The sequence below is a fragment of the Haliaeetus albicilla genome, chromosome 2, assembly GCF_947461875.1.
Source record: "Haliaeetus albicilla chromosome 2, bHalAlb1.1, whole genome shotgun sequence".
Classification (NCBI taxonomy): Eukaryota; Metazoa; Chordata; class Aves; order Accipitriformes; family Accipitridae; genus Haliaeetus; species Haliaeetus albicilla.
The window spans coordinates 16,780,228-16,801,259 of record NC_091484.1 but is presented as its reverse complement, the minus strand read 5'-3'; the positions used below and the strand labels follow the sequence as shown (position 1 = coordinate 16,801,259).

General features: G+C 40.1%; 1 protein-coding gene across 2 annotated transcripts in view; it reads right to left on the bottom strand.

Annotated features, from left to right (window-relative positions):
* Window positions 1–18,807, bottom strand: part of ASIP (agouti signaling protein) — a 61,130-nt gene extending 42,323 nt beyond the window's left edge. Inside the window, exons 1-2 of one of the 2 annotated variants that reach the window (XM_069807621.1) lie at window positions 18,669–18,807; window positions 15,623–15,666 (exon numbers count right to left, since the gene is read on the bottom strand). The gene's annotated coding sequence lies outside the window, so the exon portion shown is untranslated. Of the gene's footprint in view, window positions 1–9,475; window positions 9,725–15,622; window positions 15,667–18,668 lie in introns of those variants that run through there. The other variant, XM_069807631.1, reaches the window with a different exon arrangement.
* Between the last annotated feature and the right edge of the window lie 2,225 nt (window positions 18,808–21,032).

Genomic DNA, 21,032 nt, shown 5'->3' with positions numbered 1-21,032 from the left:
TCCATGTGGCATCAGTCGCGTGATGTGTAGAGGAAACTTTCCCTTTGAACATCCAGCCCAGCACTGGCAGTCGGGGTGCTAAGAAGAGCTGTGTTTCAGTACCAACAACTTCTGAAGCGGCTCGAACTCCTTCATATGCTGCCAATATCTCTTTTTCAGTTGGAGTATAGCGAGCCTCGGATCCTCGATATCCCCGACTCCAAAACCCCAGGGGTCGGCCTCGGGTCTCTCCAGGTGCTTTCTGCCAAAGGCTCCAGGTAGGGCCATTCTCCCCAGCTGCAGTATAGAGCACATTTTTAACATCTGGTCCTGTCCGGACTGGTCCAAGAGCTACTGCATGAACAATCTCCCGCTTAATTTGTTCAAAGGCTTGTCGTTGCTCAGGCCCCCATTTAAAATCGTTCTTCTTCCGGGTAACTTGGTAGAGAGGACTTACAATTTGACTGTAATTTGGAATATGCATTCTCCAAAAGCCCACAACACCTAAGAAAGCCTGTGTTTCCTTTTTATTAGTCGGTGAGGACATAGCTGCTATTTTGTTGATCACGTCCGCAGGGATCTGACGACGCCGGTCTTGCCATTTTAATCCTAAGAACTGGATCTCCTGTGCAGGTCCCTTGACCTTACTTTCTTTTATGACAAAACCAGCCTTCAAAAGGATTTGGATTATTTTCTTCCCTTTCTCAAAAACTTCTTCTGCCGTGTTGCCCCATATGATGATGTCATCAATATATTGCAGGTGCTCTGGAGCTTCACCTTTTTCTAGTGCAGTCTGGATCAGTCCATGGCAAATAGTGGGGCTGTGTTTCCACCCCTGGGGCAATCGATTCCAGGTGTACTGGACACCCCTCCAAGTGAAAGCAAACTGTGGCCTGCACTCCACTGCCAAAGGAATGGAGAAAAATGCATTAGCAATGTCAGTTGTGGCATACCACTTAGCTGTCTTTGATTCCAGTTCATATTGAAGCTCTAACATATCTGGCACAGCAGCGCTCAGCGGTGGCGTGACTTCATTCAGCCCATGATAATCTACTGTTAGTCTCCAATCCCCATTAGATTTCCACACGGGCCATATGGGACTATTAAAGGGTGAGTGAGTCTTGCTGATCACTCCTTGGCTCTCCAATTGGCAAATCAGCTTATGGATGGGGATCAGGGAGTCTCGGCTGGTGCGATATTGCTGCCGGTGCACCGTCGTGGTAGCAATTGGCACCTGTTGTTCTTCAACCTTCAGCAACCCCACAACGGAAGGGTCTTGAGAGAGACCAGGCAGGGTAGACAGCTGTTCAATCTCCTCCGTCTCCAATGCAGCTATACCAAAGGCCCAACGGTACCCTTTTGGGTCCTTGAAATACCCCCTTCTGAGATAATCTATACCAAGGATGCACGGGGCCTCTGGGCCAGTTGCAATGGGGTGTTTATGCCACTCATTCCCGGTTAGACTCATTCCGGCTTCCAATACAGTTAGCTCTTGGGATCCCCCTGTCACACCAGAGATACAGATGGGTTCTGCCCCTTTATAACTTGATGGCATTAGGGTACATTGTGCACCAGTGTCTACTAGAGCCTTATATTCCTGTGGGTCTGACGTGCCAGGCCATCGAATCCACACTGTCCAGTAGACTCGGTTGTCCCTCTCCTCCACCTGGCTGGAGGCAGGGCCCCTCTAATCCTGGTTAGAATATCTGTTACCCACTTTTTGCACATGTGAATCAGAAGTCCCTTCAAGAGGATCAGAAATGAGATCGGCCCATCTACTGCACCCGGGGGACTGCTCACGGGAAACTGGAGCAGCAGTTTTCAAAGAAGAATCTTCTTTTCTGGTTGCTTTTTCTCGCAACTCCCGTACCCATGCTTCCAAGACTGAGGTAGGTTTTCCATCCCACTTCCTCATGTCCTCTCCATGGTCACGCAGGTAAAACCACAGGTTAGCCCGTCGTGTGTACTTTCTCTCTCCTCTCTCTTGGGCAGAGGAACGTTTACTCCCAATAACTGCAATGCGGGCCTGTACAGGTGAGGAGGAGGACATATCCACTTTGAATTGCTGGAACTCTCAGGACAATTCCTCTACAGCTGAGACACAGGGCCGTAGGGAGGAAGAGAGACTTCCTTCGTATTGCTGGACTTGGACAGCCAATTCATCCACCGTTTGTTCATAGCCTTCTTTCCAGGACATTACTGCCAATGAGTTGGCATAGGTTGGTGGTGCACTTCGTAGAAACTTCCGCCACATCGGTTGTGTGCATTGGACTTCATCTGGATCTGTGGGTGACTGCGCATTTTCTGGATCATTATAAATCACCTCCAGCACGGCTAATTCCCTCAGGTACTGGATACCTCTCTCCATGGTGGTCCACTTGCCTTGGTGACATGTAACTTCATCCCTGAAGGGGTATCTTTCCTTTACACCTAACAGAAGTTGCCTCCAGAGGCTGAGGACTTGTGTTTTTCTCCCAATCGCCTTGTCGATACCCCCTTCCCTAGACAGAGATCCCAGCTGCTTGGCTTCCTTACCCTCTAATTCCACACTACTAGCCCCATTATCCCAGCATCGGAGCAGCCAGGTAACAATGTGCTCACCTGGGTGGCGGCTAAAATCTTTTCGCATGTCACGCAACTCACTCAGGGATAGAGATCGGGTAATTATTTCAGGTTCTGCCTCTTCCTCCTGTTCTCGCGATGACCCTGGTTCATCTTCATCTCTCACTGAGCGAACTGATTTCTTTGTGTGTTTCTTTTTCTGTACAGGGGCGACTGATACTGGCACAGGTTGGTTCTCTGGTTTAGTGGCAGTATCTGTCACCGGGGTAGGGTTAGCCACGGTACCTGTTGTTGTGGTAGGGGCAGCCACGGTGCTTGTCGTCGGGGTAGGGGCAGCCACGGTGTCTGTTGTCAGGGTTTGGGTAGCCACGGTGTCTGTTGTCAGGATTTGGGTAGCCACGGTACATGTTGTTGGGGTTGGGGTAGCCACGGTGCATGTTATCGGGGTTGGGGTAGCCACGGTGCATGTTGTCCTGTTTTCCATCTTTTCCCCCTTTTCGCCCTGGGGGTGCTGCATAATATCAAGCAGGGTTTGGTAGATACCGGCCAGGGCCCAGCACAGTGTAGTGAGTTGTGTGTCTCTGGGATAGCCACAGCATTTTCCTTTCAAAAATTCTATCACTTCATGAGGGTTCTGTAGTTGTTTGGGAGTGAACTTCCAAGTCACTGGAGGTGAGAAGTTCTCTAGATACTTGCCCACATCCTCCCACATGCCGTGCCACCCACGAATATCCAGCTTTGGGACAGATCTCTGGGTGGTACTCTTAAAGAGCCTTTTTGTAGCCCTAGACAAGACCTGAAACATAGTCAGGAGGCATAGCACTAACAGCACACAGGCTTGCGCATCCCAAGGATATTCGAAATTCTCGAAAGCTGTTGTAATTAGTCGGAAGGAGAGAAGGGAGGGGAACGGATGGGGGGAAGTATCTCCCCCTAACTTCCCCATGGGTTGGGTGTAATTACCAATAAAATCCGACAGAAGGTGCCCAAAGTATGGAAATGATATCACTGTCTCATACAGATACCAGCTTAACCTCATGACCAGTGATGTAATCATTTCACAAGTCGACATTGCCCAGTACAGCAAAATGATAATCCCAATCACTCTCCCAGAGATGAGATACGCAACTACAGGCAATACATAGAGCATATAAGAGCTTACAAAACGCCACCATGTAAACAACTGAATCAACATTGTGACTAACATCTATTTATCTAGTATAAGAAATGCGTATGACAAATTTGTTTCAACACGCTCTGGCCAGATCTGTCGTTATCTCAACCCTTCGGGCCCCACGTTGGGCGCCAAAAAGGACTGTCGTGGTTTCAGCCCAGCCAGTAACAAAGGACCACGCGGCCGCTCCCTCACTCCTCCCGCCCCCCTCCGGTGGGATAGGGGGGAAGACAGAGGAGAGAAAAAAAAACAAACCTGGAACCTCGAGGGTTGAGATAAAGGCAGTTTACTGGAACAACACAAAGAAATTGCAACAACAACAACGGTACTAATGAAAAAGTATACAAAAAGAGTGATGCACAGTGCAACTGCTCACCACCCGGGACCCGACGCTCCGCCACTTCCCCCACCGAAAAGTAGAGCCCACCCCCCGGCCCGCTCCCCATTTATATACTGAGCATGATGTCACATGGTATGGAATAGCTCCTTGGCCAGTTCAGGTCAGCTGCCCCGGCTATGCCCCCCACCTCCCAGGTTCCTGTAAAAAATTAACTCTATCCCAGCTGAACCCAGGACACTATGCATGACCAGATACAGGCTTATAGACATGGATACGTGAGATTTCCTATTTGTATTCACTATAAAGCCTCTATTGTCTTAGGTTTTGTTCTATTTGTACATTCAGGAACAACTTGGCTCTTATGTTACAATCAAGACATCTAAGAGGTGAAGTTTGGGGTTTTTTAAACAGGATATGAGTTATGAGATATCTGATCTGTGACTGGTGGAGGCTGATGGTGGATTAGCTTCAGAAATCCTTTGGGCAACAATAATCCTTCTGGTGATTATGGTAATGTGATAATGTCCTGGTTTCAGCTGGGATAGAGTTAATTGTCTTCCTAGTAGCTGATACAGTGTTATGTTTTTGAGTTAGGTATGAGAAGAGTGTTGATAACACTGATGTTTTCAGTTGTTGCAAGGTAATGTTTAGTCTAAAGCCAAGGATTTTTCAGCTTCTGATACCCAGCCAGTGAGAAAGCTGGACGGGCACAAGAAGTTGGAATGGGACACAGCCAGGGCAGCTGACCCAAAGTGGCCAACAGGGTATTCCATACCATGTGACGTTACATCTAGTATATAAACTGGGGGGGAGTGGGGTGGGGGGATCACTGCTCGGGGACTAACTGGGTGTCGATTGGCGGGTGGTGAGCAATTGCACTGTGCATCATTTGTACATTCCAATAATTTTATTATTATTGTTGTCATTTTATTAGTGTTATCATTATCATTATTAGTTTCTTCTTTTCTGTTCTGTTAAACTGTTCTTATCTCAACCCACGAATTTTACTTCTTTTCCCAATTTTCTCCACTATCCCACTGGGTGTGGGGGGAGTAAGTGAGGAGCTGCGTGGTGCTTAGTTGCTGGCTGGGGTTAAACCACAACAGATAAGTAAGAACAATGATTGATTTCTATCTGATAGTAAAACCAAAATAAAATCACTCTCTGGCTTTTCCTGCTAACTAATTTTAAGTGGCTTGCTTGAAAGTCAGAGGACAAAGAGTTTCCACAGCGAAGGTAATGGAACCAGAAGAAGTGCTGACTGCCACATGATACCTGTTTGCCGTGGATAGAAAACAAAGTGAGTAATAGGAGTTGTAGTGTTGTTAGAGTTTCCTACTGTGTAGTACCTGCACAGAAGATGGGATACGGCTGTGGTGATCAGACTTGATGATCAGTCCAGGTTCTTATGTCTGAGAGACTCTTGGGGCCCTGAGTGCACCAACAGGGTCTGCAGCCTCTTCCCCGCTGCTGGCAATTTGGCTCGCGGCCAGCTCTGATATGGCACAGCTGCAACCTGGGATCAGTCTGCTGGGGAATTGCTGGGAGATGCCTCCTCAGGGGCTCCCTGCTTCCCTTGGACGCTATGGAGGAGGCAGGAATTCCTCCTTAGCTGATGGCAGAAAGACCTGCAAAGGGGCAACTTGAAGGGGCTATGACTAAAGGGCTGAATTTAAAAAAGAATGATAAATATCTTTCATTTGTTTTCCAAGTGTAACAGAACTTCTAAATGTCCTTCTCTTCTGCTTGCCCATATCCTGGACACCCTAGGGGGTTCTGACTCGTGCTAATCTTTGCCTGGTAATAGGCATAATTTCTGCTTGAAGGTACCACTTGCATATTGGTGACACATGTTGGCCTGCCATAGCCAAGAAAGTGCTGAATGGGGGGGGGGGGGGGGGGGAGACCTTTGTGGCATGGTCACTGATGACTATGGGGAGAAATGGAGGTTTCTGGACATTCCTGCCACACCCAGGCAAGGTCGTGTTATCCTGACTGCAGCATGGACAAATAATAACAGTTGGAGCCATTAAAGTTTGCAGCTACTTAATGCAAATCAATTTGTTGCACTTACATGCCCTTTTAGAAATGAGGAAGTAGAAAATAAGAGTAAGATTGATTGCATTGTTCTTGTCTGTGTGTGGAAAAACGTGGCATCAGTGACTCAGACATGGTATACCATATGGAAGAAAGACATCAGAGCAGTCTTGGGTATCTACGCGAGATCAACGAGAGATCTGGACTATCTCTACAAAGTGCTGTGAGGTGCAGCTTTCTTCATGGAAGAAGGGAAATCCATGTATGGCTAAGTGGAAGAAGGAGGAAGACAAATTCCAAAATCTTAGAAAGCATACACTGAAACAGCAAGCTTTGAAATTCAACATAAATGATAAAAAGCTCAGGGTGAATCCCTAAATAATATATACATGGTTATTATTTAGGGATATATATATATGTATGTATATGTAGTAACTATCATGTACGTATTTATTTCATGCACTGTGTCCCCTGAAATGCGGTGTATTGCTTTCAGATGATCTGCCTGAAGTTGCTTCTCTGCCACTTCATGTAAAAAAAAGGATAGGAAATAAGTCTTCATAGATTCCGCATGGTTTGGGCTCAGAAAGGTATCTGCATGGATTCTTTCTAACTCATGTTTTTAATTGATCACAGGAGTGAACTAGATCTGCTCAGCACAGAGCTTTATTTCATTTTATCCTATGTTACAACTGGTCATTCATTGTGAGTCATTGCAGATGGTTCCCCACGATGGGATCAGTCACCTTTATAATTTTTATTTTAAGCAAATGTATCACCACCACCAAGAAACCTGAGTTTTGTTACCAGCTGCAGCCTTCCCAGAGGGTTCCCCTAAAAGAACATACCTGCTGCCATCAGCAGCTGGATACTGGACCTGCAGCTGCTCTGAGCAGAGCTCCTTATTTCAGGGTTTCTTTACACTGGTACAGGTAATACTTCAGTTCTAGACACCTTTGAAAAGTACATGGCAAAATCCACTAAAAAGGGTACTCTGCAGGAAGAATAGAAACAGGCTTATATGTGTACACTCAGTTTAGATATTTTTAACTGGGATACTTCTACTGACAGGATGAAAACATGCTTAATATTTCGCTAAACAGTTAAAATTATCATGTTGAATGGATTTGAAATGCTTAAGCAAACACTATTGTGAACATAATGTCTTCCTAAGTATTTGTAGGTGAGAATGCATCTCAGATTTCTTTCATGGCATAAGCATTTAAACATGCAGAGAGAAGCGAATGAAAAAGGTGTGGTGAGTGCTTCCTGAGCAGAGCACTAGTCAGTGCTGCCTTCTACTTCCTTATAACTCAAATTCAATATACTTATTTCAAATGAAATAAAGTTTTAACCACCTGAGTCAAAGAAGATTGAAGGGAAATAGTATGATTTGAAAAACAAATTTCATAAGCAAACGCCATTCAAGAAGTCCGTGGGGTTTTCTGTTAAATTTGCTGTTTTTAAGAAATGTTGTTAAAAAAGTTTTGCAATATTTCTTCTATGCAAATATGTATACCACATGAGCATGCAGACTTAATTAACAAAGTGTTAACTATCTAGTCAAGGGTTTTAGTAGGTCTTTACTCTGCAAAATACTGGGGACTAATTCATGCGTGTAGCTCTACTTAAGAGTCTGTTCATGTGTAACAGATTAAAGGAAATACTAAAGATAAAAACCTATATTGAAGCTGGCAAAATTCTTCTTCAGTTTTCAGTGAACTGTTTTTTTCCACGTACAAGAAAAAGAACATTTTTCCCTAATTATCTTCCGTATCTGTGACCATTTTTGTATTTTTGCATTTTGGCTAGAATGCTCATGAAAGCTTTCTGAGCCTGCTTCAATGGAGAAAAAAAATTTTTTTCTGTAAAGTGGGAGATGCATAGGGAAGTGCAACTTTGATATTTGGAAAGCCAAACAAGAGACATATTCTTTTTAAAAAAATCAACAAAACCAACCAACAAAAAAAGCCCAAAACAACTACCATAACCAAACCACAAAAATCTCCCCCCCCCCCCCCCCCCCCCCCCAATTCCTAATAGGCTCAAAAGACGTTTTTGAGAGAGACTGTCACTAAAACTGCCCAAAATGTAGACTGGAGAGACTTCAAACTATCCAAATAAAATGCAAGTGACTCTAAAGGGGGAGGGGGCACAGACTCTACAGTCAAATAACACCTCTAAGGAACCCTTCCTGTCTCAATCAGAAGCGTTTCTGATATTAAGAAGGTGGCCCACAAACTAGAAAATGCCAGCAAAGCAACAATGACACTTTTGAACACAATGAGCTACCCTTTCCTTTCATCATATGGCTGAAAGTCAAAAGAAAAAGAGAGCTTTATAATATACAAAGAGAAATAAAGTAGGGAAAAAAGTAGACAAAAATATGGAAAACAGTAAGAAAAGCATCTGTTCAGGAAATATCAGACGTAATAAAATGAACAATTTTATTGTTCATTTTCTAGAGACTGCAGTAACTGTAAGATTGATAGAAGTGCTGTAGGAATTTAGGTTGGAAGAAAAATGCTTCTATTGCAAATCACAATCATAAATTATCTCTACATTTCATATCTTGTTAACTATCTAAAGCAACTGTTGCTTGCTAAACTCACACAAAATTATATAATATAATGAATACTAATGAAGGATTAGACACTTGGATATGTGTAGCATAGAATTACTTTTTTTTTGATGTGTTATAGAGATAACTTACAGGGCAAATTAGAAAAAGAATTACAGTCCAAAGTTTGAAGAGAAATATTACTACTCCCAAAACAAATAAAATCTAAAACCTTAAAATCTTTCAGGAGTTATAAAAGCTTCAGGAAAACAAGGATTTTATTTCAATATTATATAGTAATTTTATTTACCTCACTTGGACCAGGAAAAAAATAATTTAGCTAACCAACTGAAGCAGTGTAAAAATACAGCTTAGGAAATGTACTTTGTTAATGTTAAAATCACACAATAAAAGAGTGTCTAGAGATAATATAACATTTAAAATAATTTCAGAAAAAAACTTATATGCAAATAGACTAAAGTAAAAAGCAAAATTTGCAACAAAAAAATTGAAGAGCCAGATACATCAAACAGAATCAAAACAATCTAAATCACAGGCAATGCTGAAAAAGAAGTATTTGAAGTCGGACAGAAAACTGGAGCAAACAAACACAGAAGAACAAAAAGGTAAATTATCAAAGTCAAGAGAGTTTTAAAACTTTACTGCTTTCCAGACCAGCGAGTTAGATTTGCAGGACTGATTCGAGCATAAAGGAAGACAAATATCTCCAGCGCCATGTAGCAATAAAATACAATCTTTCAAGTCCAAGCAACACAGTGGAAGTTAAATGCCCTGAAGAAGAGGTTAAATGTTTTGGTCCTACCTAAACAGTAAGCTGTTGTCCTATTCATCAGGCCCTAACGAAAATCAGTGCAGATGGTCTCCCTTGTTCTGCTGATCTGCAGAGAATATAGGCAAAGCTTTTGGAGTTGTTTGTACTCCCGTTTGACTGCTGAGCAGCCTGCTTTTAATATCACCTCCTCCCAAAAGCAATGCAGAAGCATTTACTAAATTTTAGCTGACAAAATTATAACAAGGATGGACAGTCTATTCTTTTCTACTTGAATTTCTGCTTTTTCTCAGTGCCTCCCCCCCCCCCCTTCTTTCTTTTGCTGTTGCTCTGAAAAAATCTGGTGGAAAATTGACCCTCGGCCCCTCCTATTTCTCCCCATTTGAAAACCATGGAGACAGTCCTGATCCAGCAGTCTTCAGACAGAGACAGTTTCAGCTGAGGGCAGCTGTTTTTTTCTGTCACTCAGGTAGAAAAAGGTACATAGCAGGGGAACAACTGAAAAGACCTGCCAATAAAAAAAAAAAAAAAAAGCTGTTGTGCTCTTTCGTACTTGTTTAGGGCTCATTACTGCAAGTTTCCCTATCTGGCAGTCTTGCTCCCTGGAAAGATCATTATAAATGCATGTGCACAAGCAGCTCCTCAGCAGTTTCCTAAGCATGAGAATAGCAGATTTTTTCATTGATTCACTCCAATGAGATAGTTTTGTGGAGTAACTAAAAGTAGGAACATAGAGGAGGAAAGGCTTTTTTCTTAAGCTTGATAACTGCATGTAAAAAAACCAGATCAGTTAACCAGAATATGGACACAATTATTTGAACGTATCAAATGTCGCTTTATAATTTTAAGGGTTTAATTATACATTTCAGTGTTATATTAATACTTTTTGTTGGCTATTTTACAGCCATGTGCCTGTCATGTGTGCCATCAGGTTTTTTTTAATGCCTACTTAACTAAGTTCTGTGCGAGGGGATAGATAGAAATAAGTAATTGTTAAGCTATTTAGCTGCTGACGAGATGGCTCATGTTTGCAGCCTAGGGCACAAAAAATTTCAGATTGCGATAAATGACAAAGGGTCAATGGATTTTTGGAAGCTGAATGATCGAATTTGATTTAACAGCTTCAGGAATGTTTGTATGAAAAAAGTTGATGGAAGGGGGAAAGGTCCTGATTTGAAACAAAACTGCACCTCCTTTGCATTTCTCTGTGTGATTAATGAGTCTATTTTTATAAAGACAGTTTTTTAGTGTTCCCTCAGGATCTCATCAGGACTATTGCTGGGTTGGAAAAAATACCAGTTTCAGGAGGCCTAGTTATTTATTTATTATTTCTTGGTAGGCCTCCCAAAATGTGGTAGTTTAGGTGAGAAAGACAATACTAATGTAACACAAGCTGACTTTATAGGACTCAAAACGTTTGCAAAAAACATGGGGCCATGGAAATTGCTGTTTTCGAGTTGGAACCACTCCTCACAACCCACATATTGGAAAATTTTGTAAACATCAAAAGTTTAAAAATAAATTTTTTTTACTGCTTCTGATTTAAGGCACTAACAGATTGTGAAGTTGCTTTTTTTTTCTGAGTGTTGTCTAGAACAACAGCTTACTTCTTGCTATATTTGAAAAGTCTTTCAATTCCATCTATTTAATCACAGATTTCTTCTGAGATGCAACTAAGACACTGCAGACTGTTTCTTTCTGGTAAATTATCCCAGCTCTTCACTGATTGCAGCCACTTACTTGCTTGGTTTAAAATACTGTGCTCTTGTGTTTGTCCTGAATATCTGTCATGACCAATTTCCTAGGAATCGCCTGTTGCTAGCAGTATTTTAAGTAGGCTGGTTTTATTTATTTTTTTTCTTTCCTCCATTAAAAACTGTTTTCTCCATTTTTGTACTGGGGTTTTACCTTTCCAGTATTACAGCTTCAGTTCTCCTCTTCCATAGTGAAACTGAACAATGAACAGACCACGGTCATGCAGTTTAAAGAAGGATTTGACACAAATATGAACGGTAAGACTCCGAGGGGACAAAAAGCACATAACTGTGTGCTTTATGTATGTAGGTAATCTATTAAACTGAGTGAAGTTATTCAAACACTTAAAAGTGACTGTGGACTTGCATGTTTTCCTGATTCAAGGTCTTATTTTTTGCAGAGAGAGAAGTCTAAAGTAGTTTTACTTAAGACATAATGCAACATTTCCAGATTTACATGGAGATGATTAGAGATAGAGAATAAAATTTGGCCAAAAATCAGATTTTCATAGAAGATGTATATAACCATAATATCACTGTGCAAATACAATGCAAAGGAGTATTACTACTGCAGTAAACTGATAGCACTAATGTAGACTTTCAGCTTTTAAATTAAAACCACCAGAGTGAAAAAGGACTGTTCTCTTTTTGCTTCAAACTGAATAACTTTATAAACCAAAGAAAACCTTCTGCATCCAAGATGTCTCTTTTTGCAACAAAATTTGAAGAAATGTGTTTTCCATTCTCTGCCCTGGTACTCTCAAATGAAAATTTCTAAGTGCCTTCAAAGAAGTAGTAATCAAGAATTTAATATTTACATCGTTACAGAATAGAAGAGGTAACTAAGCCGCACATTTGTAACACTCTTTTAATGTTCTTTACTAAGATATGTGCTGCTGTAGTATGGCAGGAATAGTGAAAAGATGTGATCAGGAACTAACTTTTTAATGTGAAACCAGCCATTTGTGGCCAAGCCTCTGTGCTTTGCAAGCCAGCAGAAATGTACAAGGACTCAGCCAGGTGATACACAGATAGTTAGTTATTTGTTAAGCATATGTATAATGACATGACTTGTACTGTGGAAGATTGGGATACTTGGAGCAATTTTACATGCCTAGGCCATTTTGCTTGTAATCCTTTGAACAGCTAACTTAAAGGCAGTTTCCCCATTTGATTTGAAATGTGTGTAGATAACCTTACCTAAATTTTGTGACATCAATTTAAGTAACTAAATCCAGCTTGAATGTTGCTCACCTGTTGTTACAGACAAATGTAGCAAAGACCAAAAAGTTTTCAGAAACTATCATGTTTGGTGTTAATATATAAGCAAATTATATCACAGACCATCTGGGGATTTCTGTTCCTACTAGAGGAAATGCCCAGTGCTTAGCCTCTGCTTTTCCAAAAAGCATCCAGAGCATTAGCTTGGATCCTGGAATGGTTAGGGATTACCCACCAACAGAGTTCCCGCACAAAGGAAAGATGTGTCGAGCAACCAGAAATGTGGGCAAAAAAATGTGTCTTCTGTGAGCTACCTGAATGTGCTTGAGATGCTTGAGAAAGAGTGTTTGAGGGACCAAATGGTGACGAACACGATGAGCAAAAATAATTGTGTGGTGCTCTGAGTAGCTTCTCAGAGTAGCTCTGAGAAGAAACCTAGAACACTGGGAGGAAGACAGGCTTGCATGAACATAAAATATTTCTGAGGCTCTTGGAAGGACAGATGTTTTTCCCTTGTTGTTCTCTGCTTGTGTTGCTTCACTTTTGTTGGGTGATGAACATGAAGCAGTAGAACTGGTTGAATTTTAGAAGGCTGGAATGTTCTCAGTTGTGAAAATTGACATTTATCACATGAAAAGCTTTAACAGCAACCAAATTTTCCAACTGAAAGAATTTCAATTCCAAAACTTTATGTGCTGATATCTGCAGGGGAATTTACGGCATCAGCAATTTCCTTTATTTTGAAAATGCTGTTCTTATTCCATTTTAAATGTTCAAATTCAGAATGTTCTGATTTTATCTTTTTTTCCATTTGAAATAAAAAAATAACTTAGTCAAAATTTTTCCCATGAAGGAAAATGTATTTTTCAGACACTGCTGTTATCTGAATTAGGGCCAAATTCTGATCTTAGCTTCTATTCAAGCCTTGAGGCGCTGAATTCACATCTTATGACATTGTAGACATTTATGGGACGCAATTAATTTTCTCATTTAAAAAAGAAAGAAATCCCAGGGATTTGTTCTGTGCTGCTTTGAAACAAAACTCAGCTGTCACTCTGGAGAATGGTTTAGGTCAGACATGACGCAGGAATCCTGGTTTGCATTCACAGTACCAGCCATTGTAGCCTTGTAAAAAATTTGGGATGTGTGCATTTGTCTTTCTCTTCTCTGATCTCAGTCAGTGTTTCATTTTCTCCCTGTTTGGCTCATTATATTTTCTATTGTTGTAAGTTTACAAAAAAATAAATGTATTTTGCCTTTCCTTCCCCCCCCTTGTTTCTTCATTCTTTCAATAGCTGGCACATCTTGGCTTTTCTTCCTCTTCTTCTGTACTGTCTCATGCACATACTCTTCTATAACATTTGTTTTTCCACACTTCTTTTTCTATCTGTTTCCCTCAGCTCTCTTTAATACATTTTCAGGCTCTCTTTTCTGTCTTTCATTTAACCACCTTTTTTTTTTTTTTTATTATCCATGCTTTTTGCTCTGTCAACTCCCCCCATTTTGTCATCCTTTCCGTCTTTTCATAACTTCTTCTGGCTGCCTTACCATACCCTTCATCACTGGTTGTTATCCCCAACATGTACTGCTGTATGACACCCTGACTCTTTTGTGCTTACCTCCTACCTGTACCTGGTACCCTCCTCATGTGCACATCTTTCTGCAGATGTTATTAGTCACATTAGGGCTGGGATGAGACAAGACGAGTTTTTCTCCTGTTCCCATAAGGATCTGGATATGCATGCGGTCTGTTTGCTGTTCATATGAGGATCAGTGTGCGTCCATTATCTGCAAAGTCCATTGAATAGCCTGTGGATAGCTACAGATTGTATTTTTTAACTGCCTCATACTATCTTATAATAGGATTTGATGTCTTTCATGAGCATATGAGACCAGACTCCTCTTGGCAATGTTTCTCTGATTTTGAAGTTATGTTTCTGTGACAGACAGCAGCCTGATCCATCCTTGTTTTGCGGCATTTATATGGCACAAGAATGTAACACTTCTCATTTATTTATTTTTTCTCAGTTGCAAATGCTTTTATTGGGAAACCATTGCTATTCTGAAAATCTTTGCAACTTGGCTTAAGGCGTTTTTTCTAATATATGTATAAGAAAGTTAGAAGCCCAGCTTAAATAAAAGTTGCTGTTATTTACAAGACTGTCACCTGTTTATAGTAGGAAGAAAGTTCTCTGCTTCTGTGACATGATAATATCGGCAGGTGATCTAAACATATTTGCTGGAAGGACAATCTGAAAGACCAGTTACAGAATTCACATGAACATGCTGCTCACTTCTAAGAGGAGAAATAACATGTGTCTTCGGACAGCAATACAGTGTAAGGATGGGAAACCCTGTCTGAGCAAAATCAAATTTCTGCATTTCCATACTTCAAGACTCTTATAGGCTTTCTGAATCAATTCAAGTCACTGACATGTCTAATCAGACATTTTCTGATTAGAAACCTTTATATTTTTCAGATATAGTGTGACCTGGGAGCGCATATATGAAATAACTGGCAAACTAACAAAAATATTTTAATAGAAAGAAGATTAGAGTGGAAATTTGCAGCTTATATACCTAATATTTTTAAAAGGGAATAGATTATTACAGGCAAATAAATCCTTATCTGAACATGACAAAATGGATAAAAATAATTAAAAATAGAGTAATGAGGAGTCTGAAATTTCATGATAAGATGAGGTTTGAACAATACAATCAGCCATGAAAGAGTTCCTTTGCAGAAGCATTACAATCTCTCAGTGAGGTTTCTCATTCTCTTAAATAAGAGGTCCTGATCCCTCCTGAAAACAAATCACTTGGTTAAACAGATTATATCTGATCTAGTTTTTGCTTTTGTATGGGAATAGATGTAACAAAAATCTCAGAAATGCCACTTCATGTACACCTGGCTTTGCAAAAATCAGTGGAAGGCAGTTTAAGATCATTATTATTTCAGTGGTACATCTCTTGCTGCTAGTTCTGTGGAGTTGCACTGCTATAAAATTAGAGATTTTTCTGTAATAAGTAATGGAGAAGATGGGTATATTTGGAGAACTTTCGGAGAAACCTTAGCATTTGAAGAAGTGGCATGTGAATGATGCAAGTGAAATCTATCTGATTTACGCTTTTGAGTAAAATATTGTGAATAGTTGCATTACATTTTGGTAAAATAATGCTACATCAGTTCAGAAGAATGTCTTACCTTTAGGCTTGAGAGGTCTGCTAGTTAATGGTTTATCCTCAAATCTGAGAAGTCAAAGAATGCTATTTCAGTGGAAGCAGTCAAAAGGAGTAAAAACCTACACATGACTGCAGGTTAGTACTAGATTTACTGCTGTGTTTACGCAACATAAAAAACTGGTGCCCGCCCGCCTCCCCCCCGCCCCCGATATGCTATGGTCATTGTTACCACAGGTTCTCTCATTCCTCTTCATTGCTAGGAAATTCATAACATGGATTGTCTTTCACTCTCATGATGAGCTAGTCTTTCAGCCATATTTCACCTTATTGCTTTACCTGTTGCCCTAATTTTCAGAACATTGTGGCCAATGTGAGATACGATTTTGCTTTGCAGTTTACATGCTTTATTTCTCAGCGAAGAGAAATATAGAGAATATATTAATCATAGAAATACTGAATATGTCAAAGCTTTTGGGTTGGAAAAATACTAGGCAAAGTATTGATTGAAAAACTTAAAAAAATCAATCCAAACCATCTTTCATTATATTTATTTAATAATGGCAACCAGCCGTGAACAGTTAATCTTAACTTTTTTTTTTTTTTCTTTCATACTTAATCAGAAAGGGCTTTAACTGAAGGCTAAATATTTCAAATTTGTGTTATAAACTTATCTGGCTTGCTCCTGCTTTCTTAGAAATAAGTGGTAAAACTTTAGAGGATGTGTCCTTAGTTAAAACTTTCTTCACTTGCCTGAATAAAGACAGCAAGAGCAAAACAGGTAGAGCAGAGCTTGAGGAGTAATACAGGGAAGAAAGAGGCAATAGTGACATAAACTTAAAGGTGGCAGACATACGTTAATTACTGCCACTAAAATTTTCCAAATATGCTGCTTGTCACATCTGTTTCAGCTCTGATCACGTCTGTGGTAGGTTTTCAGGACTTTAAATTGTAAATGTTTTTAGGGAAGGGATTTTCATTACTCTTTGAAGTACCTGCTGTATTCCTGACCACTGCAAAACTAATACATGGTGCATCACTATGCCTGAAAATATCAAATATATGCATGGCATTCATATATTCTATATACATAAAATGAGGTTTGGGAAGCGCTTCAATATTTTACATTAAATTCTTATATTTGCATATTAAATTACAAGCTCTAATGACAGTTGTGACCATCCCATGAAAGGAAAAATAGTATTTTAGTTAAATAGCTAATTTACATTCTACATTCATAGCTTAGTTTACTCAGGTTACAGTCGTAACATTTTTCACACCTTAGTGATTTACTGCACTTTGAGGGATGTGTCTAAGCATTAAAAGAGGTTCTGCTGTTGGTATCTTGGAACCTCCTAAGTGAATTTTAATTGTTCTACTACATCTACTTTCTAATTAAACATAGAAAAGGATTTTAAGTACCCTGTAATATTCAATTAATGTTCCCATATTTCTGTTGCAACAACATTTTGTATCAGATATTTCTCAGTTGTGATACTGTATGTTTTCAGATAAATCAGTATATTTTTTTGTTGCAAAGACATTTGAAAGGGAGGGAAAAAATCCCTCACAAAACCAGCATTACAGTAAATTTTTCTTCCTTTTTTTTTTTCTTTTTTTCCTTTCTACCATTTTAAACTTAAAACTACCGGGAGTGAAGACTGTTGATCTAATTGCCGTACAAAAAGCTATCTGAGCTTGCATCCTCCTTCAAAAAATGGGGTGAACGTTCTTGGAAACTTGCTAGAATTAATCTTAAAGCATAAAACTTCTTTAACATTTGTGTGAGAGCCACAAAACTGCACGCACATGAAATCAAGCATCCCATTTAAAGACCTATTCATTAAATTCTTCAAATATTCAGAACTCCCACCCTCTTATTTTCTGTACAAGAAAGGCAATGGATATCTGATCCTTGTTAATACAATCAGTGTGTTTACAGGTTTCAGATTTTTACGCACATCATAAAAACATCTTGTATACATCTGAACATATACAATGTATAATGTTTATAAATAAGACTTGCTGGTACTGGAAGAGGGCAACAAAAATTTTTGGAAAAGGCTTAAAAAAACCCTGATCTAACATTCAATGAAATCACTCCTGAAACAGAAAACAAGATGTAACTCTCCACAATGAAGAAACTACTTATTTTTTGCCTATAATAAAAAGAATTTGAGACCAGTACGAGACAAAACTCTAATAGCAGAAAAATTATGTTTCATATGAAAAGATATTTATAAGTCTTAACTGTCCAATTTCTAAAGGCAAACTGATAATTTAAAAAGCAGAAAGAAAACACTATCTTTCCCATAAAGGAGAGCTGCAGAAATTAATAATTTCATTTAACTAAAACTTGTTGTCTCCTTTTTTAATATATTCATTTTTTATTTCACAAAAACTGATGAGTAGTTATTACCCTTCGTGTTTCAACTGACCAGTGATATTATTTTTAAATTAAATGATATATGTCTATTTATGCATACCTACAAGCAGAGTATTTAAACCATAGATTTCTCTGGCCCCTGAATTTTCATTTTAGCTTGCTAAACAAATCCATATCACACCTACAGTTCTTGCTGGAGGTATATCTTCCTAAATTATTTTGTTGTAATTTAGAAAAACAGTAAAAAAAAAAAAATTTATGAATAATTTATGAACAGCAAAACATCCACTTAAATAACAAATAATTTACTCACCCCAGGCATGTAGCTGAGGTGAATGTACTTCCAGCCAGATTTGAAAGTCATAGCTGAAGTGCTGTACGTTGACTGGCAGTTCTGGCTTTTCTCATTGCAAGGAATTTCCCTGCAAGTCAAGTGAAGCTAATCCTGCTAAATCCTTTGATTTATCGAGCTTCCTAGGTAACTCATGTTTTAAGGCCTTTCTATAGATTAATTTTTCTTAAAAATAAACCACCAAAGAAAATGAGGTAACTGTAAAAACTGCTGTTGCATTAAGGCATCCTGACATTGTAGTATCAGCCTAAGGGCAGCAAGGAACAGCAGGATATGCTCAATAAATTTTGTTTAGCTGCATCAGAAATGAATGTCCACGCATTTACCACATACCTTTCTTATAGGCCTTCCGCTGTCTGTATTTTTAACATTCTGGTTCTGCTTCCTTTTCATATAAATCAGAAGTTAACCTTCAGTCAGTGAATTAAAGATGTAAAAGGTCTTGCTTATATTGAATATCCAAGACACATTGGCAGGGGCGGTACTTCGAAATGGTTATAATTTTTTTCCTCCCTATCCAATGCAATGTCAAATGGGACTACTGCTGTCAGTTCATGTGGTCCTTTGTACTTACACAATAGAAGTTTATACATCAAGTATGTAAAACAGGAGACCCAGTGTGCTGTTCTAGAGGAGCAAGCAACTGATAATTTAGTTCTACAATGTACATGTTTATACAGCTGTGACCTATTGGTTACTTGTTTAGTGCCTTTGGAATTGGCAGCTATTAAAAGTTGAAAGCAAAGGCCTAAAGACTGTATTTGGTATTGTCTTGATAGCAGGTTATTTCTACAGGGCCATCATGGAGGGAAGTCTACTGGTTTGGTACCTTCCTTTTTGGAGGCATGAAGGAGAAGAATGTTTGGTCTAATGGGGTTTCCAGGTTTTCTAAAAAAACAAACACCCTGCAAAAATTAGGTATCACTAACCAGGTATTTTGCCCCCTCCAGGGGCATGAGTTCTCATGGCCTCCAGAGCCAGAGTCCTCTTTTCACCTCAGTAATGATGGGCAACAGCACTGGAATGTTTGAGCATCCAATGCTAAAATCAAGACACTGAGTGCTGGGTATCTGTCAAATTTGTGAGGGATTGAAAAAGCTCAATGAACTTTGGGGGACTGTAGAGAAGGCAAATGCCTCTTACCAGCTCCTTTGCTGGGTTCCCTTGCCAGGAGGTTCTGATTTAGCCCCAGGGCTCTTCCATCAAGGATCAAGTTGGCTTGTAGTACAATGTGCAGCTGAGGACTTAGGGCTGCTTCTCTTTTCTCCCCTTCTGCAGTTGGAAACCTCTTCCTTCCCCAGCAGAAGAGCATTTCCTTCTCTCCCACTCCCAGGACACTCACTGATCCCATATGTGCTGCAGCTCTGCTCTGGCAACTTGCTCAGGAAATGGAGGAACACCAATGGCTAGGGGAAGAGGAGGGAGAGTGCAGCTGGCCTCCAGCTCCTCTTCTTTTTCCACTGCTAAAGTAGAGAAGGACCACACTGTCAGAGCATAGCATGAGTGTTCTGGCCCTAGCTTGGGTGTTTCTGCATCCCCTGCATCACACAGTGCTGATATACCGAAGGAATCACCTTTTACCTCTGCAGGACACCAAGTAGATGTGTGTCCCAGAAAGTGCAGGCATGAAGCTCCTTTCTGAGACGTTTCCACTTTTATATCATCTATTCATCATCGAGCTCTTCTAAGAACCAGAGGTCTTCTGTGAAGTGCATGGTCTGGATGTAGCTAAACATGCTCCCCTTTGCCTCTCAACTAAAAGATAATCAGGTGCGTTCCCATACGGTCTCTTTGAATGGCATGTGTTTCTCTGGACTTCCAGAAAATTCCTAGGGTTGTAAGTCTAATTTATCACTAGAGTCATCCAAAAAGTCAAATTTTATTTAATGAAAAGTTTTACATTGGAGAAATGTATGCTTGGTTTCTTTTGTGACTATGGAAAAAATGTTTGCCATTGCAAAGAAATTATGATGCCTGTATGTCTGGTGGCAGGTCCTCCCTTAGTGCTTTGTTGGGAACTTGGAAGAACAAAAGTCTCGCCTGAGGTTTGTACATGCCAGTTTGAGTGCTCAAGCCAGTCAGCTATGAAGCACATTGTTTCCCTTTCTGTAAATGAATAGAAACTCTAAAATTAATATGATAGATGTAATTGAAGGGAGGTTTGTCAGTCTTGCTGAGTGGATGAATTAAAGCTACTGTTCTCTTTTTGTTTAGGACAGGGTGCCTGTATTCCTGCCCAGAAAGTCCCGGACAGAAATCTGGGAGTAACGCATAGGGAGCTTTGAGTGAGAAGAGGCTGGTTTGCATGGGCATGGCTCTCTCCCTGGTGTCAGGCAGTCTGCATGGAGATGCTGCTCTCGCTCCAGCTGGGCTGCCTAATGCCTGGGACGTGGTCCTGCCTGTGCTCCACCACAAATGCTGTCAATAAATGGTACATGCACAGCCATGTCCCTGGCTGCAGGCAGTCCAACTGGAAATACCTCTACTGCACTGAGTGGATTGCCAGCTCTAGGAAATCCATGGCAATTTCCTAATTTCTCCAACCTCTCTTCCCTACCTTCCACCTGAACTCAAATTGCAGTGAAAAAATAGGGCATGCACCCCACAGATCTGAAAAAAATAGATTACTTATCAGAAGTTTCACTGGACCTGGTATTTTCACCAAAAGATCTGATTTTATCTGGGTGGAATTTTACA